The following is a 16,094-nucleotide window of genomic DNA, read 5'->3' as shown; positions in this document are numbered from 1 at the left end:
AGGTGACAAGGGTGCCTGGTGTCTGTGGGTGAAAGAGGGGTGCACACATACCAAGAGTGTGTTTTCATGGCACTTGGGTAGTAGATGCCTAGGATTATTTGCAGGTCTCAGAGGCAGAAGGATGGCCTGCATATAGCACATGTAGTATGTAGTCGTGGAGGAAGAGCTGTATTGCAGTTGTCTGTGCACACATTCCATTAGGACCCCTTCGGAGTCTCGTGTTGGTGTCTCTGCTCTCCGCCATCCCTCCTTGGCTCTGTGCCTTTGCCGCTGCTCTAGCCTGAGATCCTGGATGGAGGGTGAGTGCCTGCACTGTCATTGATTTATCCTGTGACCTCCGTGTTGAGGCCTGCTGGCCTGAGATCATGGATGAATAGTGAGTGACTGCACTGTCACTGATTTATCCTGTGACCTCCGTGTTGAGGCCTGCAAGCCTGATCATTGATAAATAGTGAGTGACTGCACTGTCACTGATTTATCCTGTGACCTCCGTGTTGAGGCCTGCTGGCCTGAGATCATGGATGAATAGTGAGTGACTGCACTGTCACTGATTTATCCTGTGACCTCCGTGTTGAGGCCTGCACTAGCTTGAGATCCTGGTTGGAGAGAGAGTGACTGCACTGTCATTGTTTTATCCTGTGACCTCCGTGTTGAGGCCTGCTGGCCTGAGATCATGGATGAATAGTGAGTGACTGCGCTGTCACTGATTTATCCTGTGACCTCCGTGTTGAGGCCTGCAAGCCTGATCATTGATGAATAGTGAGTGACTGCACTGTCACTGATTTATCCTGTGACCTCCGTGTTGAGGCCTGCTGGCCTGAGATCATGGATGAATAGTGAGTGACTGCACTGTCACTGATTTATCCTGTGACCTCCGTGTTGAGGCCTGCACTAGCTTGAGATCCTGGATGGAGAGTGAGTGACTGCCCTGTCACTGATGTATCCTGTGACCTCCGTGTTAAAGGCCTGCTGCCCTGATCATTGCCACTTTTCCAATTCATTATTTACGGGTTTTGTCAACTTCGCTATCATGTTGTTGTGTTCCTCCTGTATGCCCTTGTACCAAATTATTGTACTGTGTTGTAGGTATATATAGTGCTTACTAAGTCTGACGACCCATTGTAGCACTTTTATTTCTAATACACTCAGAGCATGTCTATTCCGCTATAAAGTGGCATGACATATACATTGCAGATAAGACCCAATAAAAGCGCCCCTAACAGGAGTGCATTTCCAAAATCATCTTATTTTGCCACTGTTCCCTACTTTCTCCAACTCCGCCTTGAAAATCCATTCTTAATTTTTGATCTAAAGACGCGTGATGAGTTGTCATGCCTGCCCAAATATGGAAATAAAATCAGGGCTTAGTGGCCGCCTGCAGTGGAGGGGGAAGCCGCCAACCCTTCGCTCTTAGCATTCTGTAAACCACAAACAGAGCGTTTGTGGTTTACAGAATGCTCCAGCGAGGCTACTATTTCTTCATATTTTCTATTCCACAGAACACACTGGATGAATGAGAACCTTCCAAAACAGAAAAAAAGCCTGTGAGCAAGTTTCTCTATCGTCGGATGATTACTGGGCAGTCAGCCCCAGTGGCATCATTTTGCGCAGGCGCATGTTCTTATAGCTCCCTGAACCCATCCTCTAGACACTAAGATAGTAAAATGCACATCTAGTGCTGTATTTACATCGAAGGTTCTTACTACCGGACATGACGTTCCAGACAGGTAACTAAAAAAAGTCTAAAAACATGCATGCCTATAGCTGGACTGCTTGCATGGAGAATGTGCACACATATTTACAGCTCGGGAATTATTCCAACAGTAATAGCTATTGGCACATCGCTCCTTTACCTTATTTATAGCTATCTCTAGGCAATTCCAAAAGATGTTCTCACAATTTAAGCTAAAATAACCACAAGCAGCTGTTCTGGTGTTCCTTGTAAGATGCTACCATTCAGGTATTATGTCTGGGCTACGTTTATGGCTTCTTTTTAACACTTTCTTGACATTTGTGCAGTACGTGCCGCACCTGGATCCTTTTTTTTCCCCTCACCATTTGAATCCATTTTTTTCCAAAATGTCTTGCAGGTGGGAAGACCCTGCCGCAGTCTCACATTTTAAGTTTGGGCTAGCTCGCTGCGCTGGCTGGCACATTGTACTCATGTCGACCTCACCACTTTTAAAATGCACCAGCTGCCACTGGCACATTCGTGATCATATAAATTGTTGAACGATTAGCACCACTTTTCACCATGTGACCTTGAGCAAGAAATATTCTTTCACTGTCCAAGAGCACAGATGCTGCTTCTCTCCCATACTTTGCAGCACAATATTGACGGCATCATTGACGCTGCTTGTGATTCTCTACGGGTCACATTTACTCAGAAATCCATTGCGCTCGCACTGCGTGACATGCAATGCACAGATGGCATCATTGACTCCCGGCGTGGCCTTGTCAGGGTCTGTTTCTTTCCCTTCCTCCCTATTCAGGTTAGGTCTCTGGCGGCGTAAAGTGCGGTACAGATGCCATGCTGGCAGAAGATTAGTCACTGGTTTTATTGATCTAAATGCAAATAATTTACATAGTCAGTGTCAAGTCAGAAAACCTGGCATGGATTCTGCCCTACAGGATCTATGGCCCCCATTAGGATGGCGGGCGGACTTTGCCCGCCTGCCATCCTCCCGGTACAAGGGACCGCCCGCCATAAGGGCGGGGGTCCCGTAGGGGGAATTAGGATGCTCCCGCCACAGTGGCGGGCGCTTCCTGTATTTTTACCATTCAGCACCGCCCGCCGCAATGGTAAAAATATATATTGTGCATTTCGAAGCACAATGTGACAGGCACCGCGCGGTGCCTGCAACGTTGTACTTTGGTACCCCCCATGTGCACCCCCACCCCCCCCCCCGGAATACCTGGGGGCCCGCAACAGACCCCCAGAGCAGACTCCGCATGCCTTGCCGCCACAGAAAGGTATTGGTAAATGCCCATTGTAATATGGCTGGCGGTGTCTGATAGACACCACCACCATATTATTATTATTTTATTATGTTTCTTATATAGCGCCTGAATCGACCCCCGAAGGGGTATCTCCGCGCTTGCCTTGGGAACCCGTCCTGGCTTTTCCCTGTGAGATAGCCCCTACAGGGCATCCCCAAGGTGAAAGCCAGGCATCCCGCCGCAGGGGGGCCGTTGTGGAGATTAAGCAAGCTTAATGCCCAGAGTTGCAGAGTGTGAACCCATGATTAGGTCAGGCACCGAAGCGAGAATTATCGAGTCCATGGACATTTGAGCTCAAGACCCTGCCGCGTCGGGAATTGAACCCTGGTCCCGGGTCTGACCTCTGCTTCAGGGTCTGCCTGCTCTAACCAGTGAGCCACACTTCTCCATATGAACCCTTTTCCACCCAGGTCGCAAGGCAACCGGGGCGGAAAAGCGGCAGTCAGTCTTTCCGTCCGCCGCAGACCCCCCCAGCCATGCTAATATGGCGGGGGGTCATCCCGGCATGGATGGCGGGCAAATCGCCCTCCGCCAGGCAGGCGGTTTCTACCGTCGGCCTGGCGGGGGCGATACGCCCGCCATCCTAATAGGCCCTATGTTGGGCCTTCTTGTTCTATAATCAAACACACCCATAAAGTTTCTATGGAAAGACCCTCTCTTATCCCACCCCATTTCTTTTATATTCCACTATCTCTGATTTCCGTAATTTACAATGAAACGAGCTGAGTGATGCTCGTGCCTAGAACGTGCCGTGGGATGCGAGTCTGCATCCCTGCCTCGAGCACCAGTCTCCATCCTGACACTCCTTTCCCTATTTTGCTTGGAGGCTTCATCTTGTCCTAAGTGATTCTGTGCATGGTCCTCATTAATGACTTTAAACATTGTTTCGCCCATCAAAGCCTCCATCTGAAAATGCAGTATGCTGCCAAATCATACCTTCCAGCAGAAATCACACTGAAGGCGGTCATTCAGCATATCCATCATGGAAACATCAGACACACAGATCACGAATAGCTACCAAGCAGCTGTCCTCTTGGGACGGCTGCTGAATTTAAACTCTGTTTCAAAGGCTCAGATCACAATTCAACTCTGTCTGTGGCTCAAGGGTAATCGTAGTGCCCGATGCCAATATCACGGTTGTACAATCATGCACGGGTTTGTTGATTTTCCTATAAGATTTCCAGGTTTTGCTTTGATTGCCTGAGACGTGAAGCGCATCAAGGTGCCAGCTCTCGCGTGCCACGCTGCAGCACACGAAGCTGCCTGGTCGGGGAGCACAAAACTTGCCACCCTTTAAAATGCAGATAATGAGGTCCACAGGAAAACAGTCTTAGTAAATGCTCAAATGGTGAATCTGAGATTTCAAAGCTTGCTGCAACTTTTTTTTCTGTATCCCAAGCCCAACTGCTCTTTTTGTGCAAAATGTAGAGGAATTAATATCCTTCCACGATTGCTGGAGTCCTGTGTCCAGGTCTTCTACTTCATGAGCACACATCTCAAGTGTTATGGTTATGAAATGGAAAGCATCTGACCTGGCTTGAGCTGAACTCCTTTGCTGAATAAATACAGGCCTAATTGCCCCTGCTTCTTTGGAAATGTTGCATCCTAAACATGGCCTACAGGGCAGGTGCTTATGTTTGTAGGATGTTGATCCGCCATGGTCCTACCTCCCTCTGGCTGTGAAACAATGTGATTCAGTTCTTCCCCGGGACTAATATAGGTGTGTGTATATACTGGGGTGTGTGTAGAAGTTAGAATATGAGAAATACTTGCAATGGACACAATATCCCGATGTTGATTTTTACCAAACACACACAGATGTAATACTGATTAAACCACATAATGTGCATAATTTTAATTTAAATATAAGTCAGAACCATGACTTTCATTCACATCTGGATGCCCTTAGGGTACATAGCAAAAAATTCTCAATTCATCTTAATGTCTTATAGAGTGAGCTGATATAGAGAATCTTCTAGCCATGTATTTGTTATGGTAACTCTGTCTCGCTTCGATTTCAACATTTACCACCCGTGCAGTATGATGCGGCAAACAGTAAGGTATCTCCATGTTCCTTTCCATACCTGCCACAGGAGCAGAGAAGAAAAGATACAGAATTATTTTAACCAAGACAAAGGTACTCGGATTTGATGGAACATCCTCCACAGTCTGCAGAATTTAGCCCGTTTTTAAAGATTGTATACGTTAGATTGGTATATTGTGTTTAGGCATGCCATGAGAGACAACACGAGTGTGATTAGATTTAGGCTATTTCATCTTAGTCCTTGATTTATCCTACATACAAGCAACAATTTTCAGGTAAGGACCTAGTACTTTGACCTCTGGGGCTCTTGGCAGCATTCCTGAACCTCCACCCTCTGTCCGATGCTGGACAACCAGAGCCCTATACACGGGAGAAAGATATGCATGTGCTGCAGGCACCACCGTTGCACAACTGACATGCGACAGTCACAATTTGGAATGCTGAGTTGAGAGAAGAATATGCAAATGAAAGGTAGCTGATTGTTCGAGATAAGTTCAATGATGGGTCCTTCTAGGCTGTAGTTATTTTGTTATATCGTTAGGGACAGATTTACAATAACTGGCGCATCCCTGCACATTAGCAGGAATGAGTCAGTTATTGTGTGTGACTCAAAAAAAACCTTGCGCCACCATAGATGCGCCGCATTTACAATGCGGCGCACCGTGGCACAAGGATAGACAGATGCGTGACGCATCTGTCGGTGTAAGGGTGATGCAGTGCTGGAGTTGTGTCGCCAGTGCGATGCAACTCCAGCAGTGCTCAGGGGTGCCCTATACCTAATATGCTGCATCGCTCCTTATGCCTGCTTTAAGCAGGCGTAAGGATTTGACGCAGCAGGGATGTAAAAGTGACTCAGTGAAATCTAGTAGATTTCACGGCGTCACTTTTACTGGGCTTCCTTGAGACGGAACGCCCACCCTGCATACATTATACCTGAGGCAGGTATAATGTAGCGCAGGGCTTTACAACGTGACGCACGTTGTAAATATGTTGCATAGCGGCACATTGTTTACGCCTCTGCTGCGTCACAAAAGTGACACAATGGCGGCGTAAAAGTGTCGCAAGGGGCTTGTAAATCTGCCCCCTAGTCTCTAGTGATGGGTGTCTCAGCAGGATATTGACAAAACAACATGTTCCTGTCTTCCCTCATGCACTTATGTTCCTCTGTCCATGTCCACCCTTTAACAAGATCTCTAATATCATTTGCCAATTAATGAAATGCTGGCAGAGAAAGGGCACCATCTGAGGATGTTAGCGGAAGGCATGATTGACCCTGGTTTATGTTTTCTCGTTCCTTTTAATGTTTGCAGGTACAAGTTTTCTCTGCACGACTCTCTTCACACCTGCCCTACTCTGGGGGCATTTTCTTATGTTTTAATATCTATCTATATGCAGAAATAACGATAACCAATGTGTGGGGGGAGGGGGTCAGAAGTTACACACCAGATATTCATTTCAACACTTATTTGAGTGTCCCTGACGGTTTACAAAGCATCTTTGAGTCACTAAGTCAAAACAGGAACACATAAAGGCTCTTTCTGTCTACAATTAATCCTTCCTAGGCTATCTAATATGGACTGGATGAAACCAGGGGATTAATGCCTGCGAGCAGAGTAGTTGTTGGAATTGACAGTTTCTGGTTGGCTGAGGCAGTATCCCAGCCAGGCAGAACCCACCTCTCGCGTCAGGGGTGGGTGATTACATACACTGTGTAACCTGCTCTCACCCTTGGGTAGCTTGGTACTGAAAAGTCAGGTTTACCACAGAGGCAACGTGTAAAGCATTGCCACAAAATACAACAAAAACCTTGCCTGTACTGATCCTTATTCCAAGAAGTCAATCATCTGGGTGACATCAAATTAATTATTGTCAACCTCCTCACAAATTATTCAAAAACATATATATATATTTTTTTCATACATAATTTTGTTTTTCTCATAATACCATGAATCAACACTTTTTAACATTACACCACAAGGCCAAAAAATAATGAAATGACTGTCAACAAATACAAGATTAATAAACAACATCAAGAGACGACTTACTCACATAAAAAACATGGAACACAAAACATATACTGTATTTTGATTAGAGGCTCAGCCTTGCTGATTAGAGCCAGACCCTGTGTTGTTTTAAAGCATTGGCACAGCACTCAATTAGGATAAATACCTTGAACATTACAATAGAGACTTTACATGTGATATATGGAAATAACGTTTATATTCGACACACATAATGTCAACACAACATGACATCATATATTTCTAGACATATATCACATTCAGAATTACTACTAGCAGTAGTAGGCTCAGCCATGTTCAAATGACATCAGCAAAATGCACATATGGGAAAGATCCCAATCTACATCCCTCACCACACTTATGCGATGCAACATGTTGTCCAACCCCCAGACCTACCCTAGCAATTCTTATAATTCAATACCTCACAGTTAGAGGGTGAAACAAGGGTCACAACGATATTAGAAATATGTGCATACACAAAATGATACCACTTTTTAGCAGAACCGTGGGCCAAGGCCATGCAGGAGAAACCAATGTCAAACGTAATGCTTTTTTGGCAAGAAATCAACGTATTCAGCAGACTACCGTCCAGTGTTGCGAATAATGGGTAGTTCCCCACTATCGGTCCCACACACACACTCTCACTCCACACCACTACACGGTGAAACAGATATCAGGCAAGTCTGTACTGAAGCAGTCACACACATACGCACTCAGCACCCTAATGCAGTGCAACTGATACCCAGGAGGGCAATTGGTTACACTCTGCAAACCCAGTGGTGCAAGCCTCCCTCTGCCCTCCAACTCACCCAGACTATCCTACACCTACAGATTGGAGATACCCTGATCCTCCCCAGTACAAAAGGCCACACATGGCTGAAGTCACTCTTAGCGGTACAAAAGGGGGTGGTGATGGACGAGCATCTGAACCAATCAAACAATCACACCCAGTCAAAAGATCTGGGTTTAATCCATCACCATTCTTTAGCCCACTCTGCCAACCCAGTTCAGACATGGCCATATGCAAATCAGTCTGACCCTGTGCTTCATGGGAACAGTCCAGCCCGAACTGCCAAACCATGCCTTCCCTGGACCGGAAACAAGCTTCCTAGGACCGGTTTCTGGCATTTCAGCCGTCTTCAGCCAGGCTTGCTTGAATCCATTGGCAAAGTGAGCAAGGGACTCACGTCTGAGCATACCCTGCCAACTTATGGCGAACAAAGCGGTATAAAAGGGGGTGGTGATGGACGGAGCATCTGAACAAATCAAACACTCACACCCAGTCAAAAGATCTGGGTTTAATCCATCACCGTTCTTTAGCCCACTCTGCCACCCCAGTTCAGACATGGCCATATGCAAATCAGTCTGACCCTGTGCCTCATGGGAACAGTCCAGGCCGAACTGCCAAGCCATGCCTTCCCTGGACCTGAAACAAGCTTAGTCAGGGTCCCAGGAAGCCGGTAGGGGTATGCAGCAAGGTTCAATTGGGAGGCAGTCGACAAAAGGGGTTTGGCAGCCACTCGAGAAGTCCACCCACAGGATGAGAAGGAGACATGGGCAGCGGGAAATGGGCGGTCACACCAAAGAGGTCACCAAGTGTATTCCAACACAGCCGGGTTCTGCGAAGCACAGGAGAGTCACACTGTCTCTTGACCAGCTTATGATAGGTTTCGGAGGCATTCCTCCAGCCCCATCAGTCACTCTTACCACCCAAGCCAGAGCCGGGCAATATTACCTGGCAATGTAATATTGTCTGGGAACACTGGCTGAGGAGAGGACAGTTGAACTGCCATGCAGAGGGCCAAGTAAGGGAACAGTATATGAATGGGAATGAAGCAGGAGGGCTCTCAGAAGGAGGAGGCACCCTGGCAGGGACACATTCATCAGAGTTGTATCCAGGCAATCCAGACACAATGTAGGGTGTGTGATGAGAGGTCTCACCAGACTTTTCCAGTCACATAAAAAGAAGACTTGTACGATTTGTACCTCCTTGAAAACGAGGCACAATGTCCAGTGCACATTGATTTTGGCTGCTCCAGACAGCTCCGGTCACTCACATGATGAGAGTTGCAAAATCCGCACCTCCCTGGTAATGAGACACAACGTTCGGTGCATGTGGATATTGGTTGCACCAGACAGTTCCAGTCACACACACAGGCAAAAGTTCAGCAATGCCTCACAAGGTAGAAAGAGGCACTACTACAGTTATGCCCCCACCTCAGAGGGTTGCAACGTGTGAATCAGAAACTCCACGCAATGAGCACACTGTCAGTGTGTTGCATGAGAGAGATGCAGAATGATCATCGAAGCGAGCAACGCTGAGTCCCGCAACTTGTGAATCCGCTCACGTTCCCCATGATGCAGGGGCCAGACACCTTAGATGCGGCTCAGACTTCAAGGCTCCACAGAAGGCGATCTGGTATCCAGTCGCAATTCTTATTTCCACACCACGATACCAGCAGACAATGTGGGCACATGAGAGGCTTCAGGAGTCACAGGTAGACAGTGTGGGTCCCTCTTAGGAGGTTTTTGATGTCCCTAAGACCTCCAAGAGAACAGGGGACAAGCTCAAAAAGCCCTCGGAGAGCACACTTATTGGTGCCACGCAGCAGCAGGTAGATGGCCCAGGCCAGCCACTGCTATGGAAGGGCACACAGTCCCTTTCAGTGGAAGTAATCTTCGTTGTGCACAACAGAGTTCTCTTGCAGTGTGCACCTGCAGTTCCAGGTTCTCCGGTCACAAATTCCCACAAGCATATTCCACCCTTTTTGCAGGATGGCACCAGTAGTTTTACTGGAGTGTGCCTTTGAAATTGGGGGCAATGGGTCTCCCTTTGAATAACAGATGTATCCCCTAAATTTCTGTCCTATCTGCCATGAGGCCGTGGAATGCAGATCTTAATCTTTAGCGCGCCACAATCTGGCTCCGGAGCCCAAGTGTCAAAACCTCCTCCTAGAATCTCTGCAGTCAGGCCTTCAAATGGCAGAGGTTGGTCCATCCAGTTCAATGCTGAGTGCTTTATAGCTGTCACCAGGGAATGCCCAGATATGCTCCCCCAACCTTCAGTGTGCACTAGAGCCAAGCACCAAGGCACACAAAGAGTTTTAGAGCATAGAAATGGCCACTTTCTAGTAGTGGCATTTCCACACGAATCATGACAACGCCACCTTGACTGCTGTCAAGGCCTCATCACTGCAAATCGAATATTAGGACACATCATGTGACTTTTCCACTGCAATCCACTTTTGCAGCCTGAAGTAAAATCTACCATGTTAGCGTATGGGAAGAGAAAACCTCATAGGTAGCAAAAACACCCATGGTTATGCGGCACAACTGGGGCAGGGGACACACATGTGTACCTGCCCTGCCTTTCTCCTGCCACTTGCTTCACCCCTTAAGACGTACAATCGGGGTACTAAGGTGGAAGTGAAAGCTCCTCTCAGATTGGCTACTGTCTCACATAGGCCAGTCTGATGAAACACGCAATTGCGCATATCAGCCTGCCATGGCAGACTGGACACGTATTCAAGAGCACCATCCGTGCTAAGCGCTTACCAGCCTGCAATGGAAGTCTCGACATGTATTTAGGTCACCTTCGGTGCAAAGTGCATACTAACCTGCAGGCTGGATCCGTATTCAGGAGCACCATCGGTGCAAAACACATACCAGCATGCAATGGCAGGCTAGACACATATTCAAAGACAGCATTAGTGCCAGTGCGCTCATCAGCCTGCACTGGCAGGCTGGACCCAGGTCTTAAAGCCTGATAGGTACGAGTGTGCCCCCACTGGTTGGCCATTCCAGACTTGACCAACATTTTAGAAACCTCAGCCGAGCACCACTTTCTAACGTGTGTAAGAAGGGTGCGTGCAAAGTGCTCACTAACCTGCAATGGCAGGCCGGACACGTATTCAGGAGCACCGTAGGTGGAAAACACATATCAGCCTGCAATTGTAGGCTGGACACATATTCACAGACATCATTAGTGCCAGTGCGCCCATCAGCCTGCACTGGCAGGCTGGGGACTCTTGTCTTAAAGCATAATAGGTACGAGTGTGCCCCCGCTGGCCAGCCATGGCGGACCTGACTGACGTTTTAGAAATCTCAGGTGAGCAGCACTTCCTAACATGTGTAGGAAGGGCACACACACTTTCACACTACACTTACAGTGGGAAAGTGTCTCAGGCCCTATGGCCTTAACAAGAGAATCGTCTATATTCAGGAGGTGTCCCATAGGGAGAGAAGTCCCCCTATGAAGGGAAAACCCACATGGTGGTTCATCCCTACCCAGGCAGTGCACATGCAGATGTACCTACTTGGCCACTCTCCTACCCTGGTGATAGTGATAGTGAACTGCCCCCTAAGGTTTGGCTATGGAGTGATACCGGCCAACCTGAGTATGAGATATTTTTGACAGGCTATCCAGGCAGCAAGCAAGGCAGCAAGATCAATGCAGCATCTTCCTATTAGCCACTGTCACTCCCACCTGGGTATGTGGTGTACCTTTTAATAGGGCACTAACGGATGCAACACCTAACCCATTCAGGCAAGCACCCTCTCCTGATATGTGCATGAAGGGCACGTGCACTTTCCCACTGCAGTACAGTGGAAAAGTGCCCGGTGTCCTAAGGTCAGGTAAAGAGAGTTGGCAAAACCCAGGAAAACAAAAATCTACAGGTTTTAGGGAAATCCTCTAAGAAGGGCCATGTTCAACAGTAGTGCTAAAACTTTCTTTTTAGATAGCCCCTGCTCCATGTGTTCTTGAGCAATTCTAAGATGGTTCTAAAAGGTGCTGATATCTGAGTAAATATGCATTTCCACATATTTCTAATGACTTAAGGCTTTAATCGGGGATGATGAGCTGTTTTGGGAAGTGACACACATAGGGATGGACACACATCTCATTCTACCATATTCTTAGGAGGACAAATACGGTTTGTGTGCCCAGCTTTGCTACCTGTGGAGTGCACGGGGCTAGCAGTCTGAATTTGAATGTCCAGCAGTAAGTACTGTCAAAAGACTTAGCACATCAGGCACTACTACTAGCAAGAAACCTGCGCTATTTCTAACCTGCACGAGCACGCGATCAGTGTAATCAGTCTGTGGAATACTGAATTACATTGAATTAAACCCTTATTCTCCTTACTTATGTATGCTAAGTGGCATTCATCTTTGTGCACAGGTCCCCAACTTTGGAACCTTGTCGGTAAACTGGGACGGACCTCCTATACGATGCGCTTTTAATATCGGCTAATGCACTTTCTTAATGATCTTAATTAATGTGATTAGTACATAGGCTCAGGATTGGCTCCGGTTGGGCACCCAGCTTATCTTACTTCCTTTCTCCTCTCAACATGCTAGACTAGCTGTAATTATGTTCTCGCTCTGCTGACAGCTGATTCCTTCCAGCTTGCACCTATGCCTTAATTTCGGCATTAGCAGTGTCTGAGGCTGTTCCTAATTATTCCTCTGTCGCATTCATGTTATCATCGCAACAAGCATTTTGGGCCTTTCAGCCTGCAGCCCACTACCACCAGTCACGCAAGTTTAGCTGCTGCTATTTCTTCAACCCATTGGTAGCCATTTTTAATCTGCTTCGCACAGTATTACATGTACTGGTACTGTCGCAGGAAACGTATGCGTCATGATTAATCGATGTACTAAAAATGTTTTTTAGCTGTTTTATGTACATGGATTTTATAGGAAAGGCTTTCTTTTAATTTGGCATATTTGCTGATATAATAAAGCTGACTCACAGAGATGAGTATATTCTCATTTCCTCTCTGACGTCATCACTGTGTACAGATCACTGTAAAGTGCAGGTATTACACCTCTTCAATCTAACACAGTACGTCAAATTGTTGCACCAGTTGCTCCTGCACAACAGTTATTTTTTCGTGAAAACTAACGCTATGTCCTGATACACACACTAGTTGGTTTGCAAGAAGTGCTCAATTGGTTTTGATAGCTCTTGTAGTGTGTTTATATAGGGACCTGTATCGATACTCCAATTTCTGACCCTTGTCCGGTTATAAATCACTAATATCCATACAACGGCACAGAAACCCGTTTCATAAATCAGTCATAGCGCATGCTTTCACATTAAGCAAGCACTATTCCTCCAGCCCCCTAGAAAGCACATAAGTTCTCTAAACAAACCAAGCCTCCAGCAAACCTGGGAAATCCCCGCTGCTATTGTTTTGATTTCGTTCGAGAACTCCTGCAAAGAATGTAGGAACGACCAGTTCTTAATTGACATCTTATGGCCATCCTTACGTCAAACCCGGCACCTCTCAGGTATAAATATACCGACACTGCCCTAAGTAAAGACACGGTGGTGATGAGCTTGGAGCAGCGACTACTTGCCGGAGAGCCCAGCTGATGCGAGAGCCCACGGACGCTGCCCCTCCCTTTTTGACGCGCTGAGGAAAGACGCTGTCTTTTCTCTTGCCGACAAATCCAGCCTCCAGCGTTTCCAGCTTGCCCTCGCGGGTAACTGGGATACCGAGTACTGAGAAAGAGATACCAGCCCTCCTGCCTTCTAAATCCCAGGTACTGAACTGATTAACCCCTTACAGAGAATTCTTGAGTCAGACTCTTGGCAAAACAAACTTAACTTAAACTGCTACTTACTTACTCCCTCCCATGTATTAGGCTTAGGTCAGGTACACCGGGGTAGGCGTAGTTAGAAGCACCAGTTGAGTACGATTAATCAATGTATATATGTATGTATATCTTTAATCCATTTTAAAGTAACATATGGCTAAGAAACCATATCAATGCTTTTACAGTATTATTTTATAATCCTGCTCTTACTGTATCCATTTTACTTAACCATCAGTATTACAATTATAGCAATTCATTTCTCTTGTATGAGAAAAGAGACTGATCAATAAATAACACCTTTTATTGAAAACGCCCGTCTCTTCTTTTCTCTACAATCTGGTGAAACTAAGTATGCACGTATTGACTGAGTAAAATAGCTGTCTTTTGTTTTCACACGACTCTAGAGATATACTCTTGATCAGGGAGAGCAAAGTTGTCATGTTCTATGGTTGTCAGAAACTAAATTCCTTCTTGTCTATCCAGGGAGGTTAAACTCCTCCTCGCCTATTCGAGAAAGTTTCTAGTGAACTCTGAGCTAGCTGGCACACAAAACTTAAGTCTAATATCGTCAGTAGAAGACCTAGTTAACCTCTGTCCTACGTCTATACTATTGAAGATATTATTCCAATGCGCAGAGCCTATTGGGAATATAGGAACTACACTACATGGCGCCCAACGTTTGGTAAGGCGATAAAACTAACGCAAGGCATTAGAGTAACTCAGTCGTGCTTTTTCACACAGACCCTTTCTCCCATAAATACTCCAAAGACGTCTGGAGTGGGTAAAAGGTTAAAAAAAAAAATCCGCCAAACTTAAGGGGCCGATTAGGATGGAGGATTTTCCGCCTCCTCCGGGCCGGCGGAAGCCACCTCCGGCCCGGAGGAGGCGGAAAATCCTCTGCGGAGTCACCAAAGACCCACCGCCGCATTTTGATGGCTGGTGGGTCTTGGTTTCTGTCCACTGCTTTTCCGCCGCGGTCGGATTACAACCGCAGCGGAAAAGCTCTAATTTGGCTGGCAGTGCCTATCAGACACCGCCAGCCAAATTAGGATGCATTTGTAAACATGCTTTTCCGCGGCGGTTTTTCCGCTGTGGAAAAGCCTGTGTACTTTTGAATTTGGGGGCCCGTTGCGGGCCCCCAGGGTGTAGGCGGGTGGGGGGTGCACATTGGGGGTACCTATGGTACCCCCCAGTATTTACATGCACAAAGCGGCAGGCACCGCGCGGTGCCTGCCGCTTTGTGCATGTAAATGTTAAACATGCACTTTTAACTTTGCGGCGGGTGCTGCTTGAAGCAGCACCCGCCGCAATGTTAAATATCCAGGATGTGACCACCAGGGTGGCGGTCACATCCTAATTTGCACGGAGGGACCGCCGCAGCCCATGCGGACGGTCCCTCCACCTCTGGGATGGCGGACGGACGCAAGTCCGTCCGCCATCCTAATCGGCCCCATAGTAGGAGGAGACTCCTATGTATGGTTTTTGGTTTATTCAACGTTGAAGGATACAGTGTTCCAAAATATTGTGCACCTAATCTTTGTTTCCTTGAAAACTTGATCTGCAACAAAAAACCTTCCTGTCAGTAAAATGTCAGACGGTGAAGGAGATAGGGAGACAGCTAGATTAGCAGCTCAACTCCTAGCGGATGACACAAGTCTCCTACAGCAAGACCCGGATGCAATACTAATCCCGGTCAGCATAAGAAAAACTATAACACTAAAACTTATAGAAAATCGACTAACACCAAGAGGTGGTACAGTCATATTCATAATTGAGGCACACGAATATCGGCAGACAGAGGTATTCTATTCATGGATAAACTTTCCAGCAGCAAACGCTGTCACAAAAGAGTTCCACTATTACAAAATAGAGGAACCACCGGATGAGTACACTCCTTTCGAGTAGGTGGAAATACCATTAAAATACCGAGAGCACCTGCTCTGGTCTAAAGGCGCCCTAAAACATAATGATCACATCACCAGGCTCGGTCCACTAGGTAGACCAGGAGCAACGTGGCCGGTTCTAGCCAGCTACACACCACATCCAGACATTGAAAAAATGTCAATACCAGAACTTTTAGTACAGCTAAAACAACTGATTAAAATACATAGACAATTGGTCCAATATGTAATGCGGACTTCAACAGTCCAACCAGCTATTAAAATTCCACAGCAGACCCCTCATCAGGGGAACACAAATAAAATAACACCACAGAACATACAGTCCTGTCTAGGCAAAGTACCCATTAAACGGGAACAAATTCCATTCTGGTTAGCACAGAAAATCACTCAAATAGAGGCAGTATTTCCGGATACTACCCCTACTGAGAAACACAGAATTCTGACTATCTGCCTTCCAATGGGGATCGCACCACATGTGGAGGACTGTGACACTTGGGGCACAGTCTTTGCTTCCATTTACAC

Source organism: Lissotriton helveticus, chromosome 7 (assembly GCF_964261635.1).
Source record: "Lissotriton helveticus chromosome 7, aLisHel1.1, whole genome shotgun sequence".
Classification (NCBI taxonomy): domain Eukaryota; kingdom Metazoa; phylum Chordata; class Amphibia; order Caudata; family Salamandridae; genus Lissotriton; species Lissotriton helveticus.
This window is presented reverse-complemented; position numbering follows the sequence as displayed.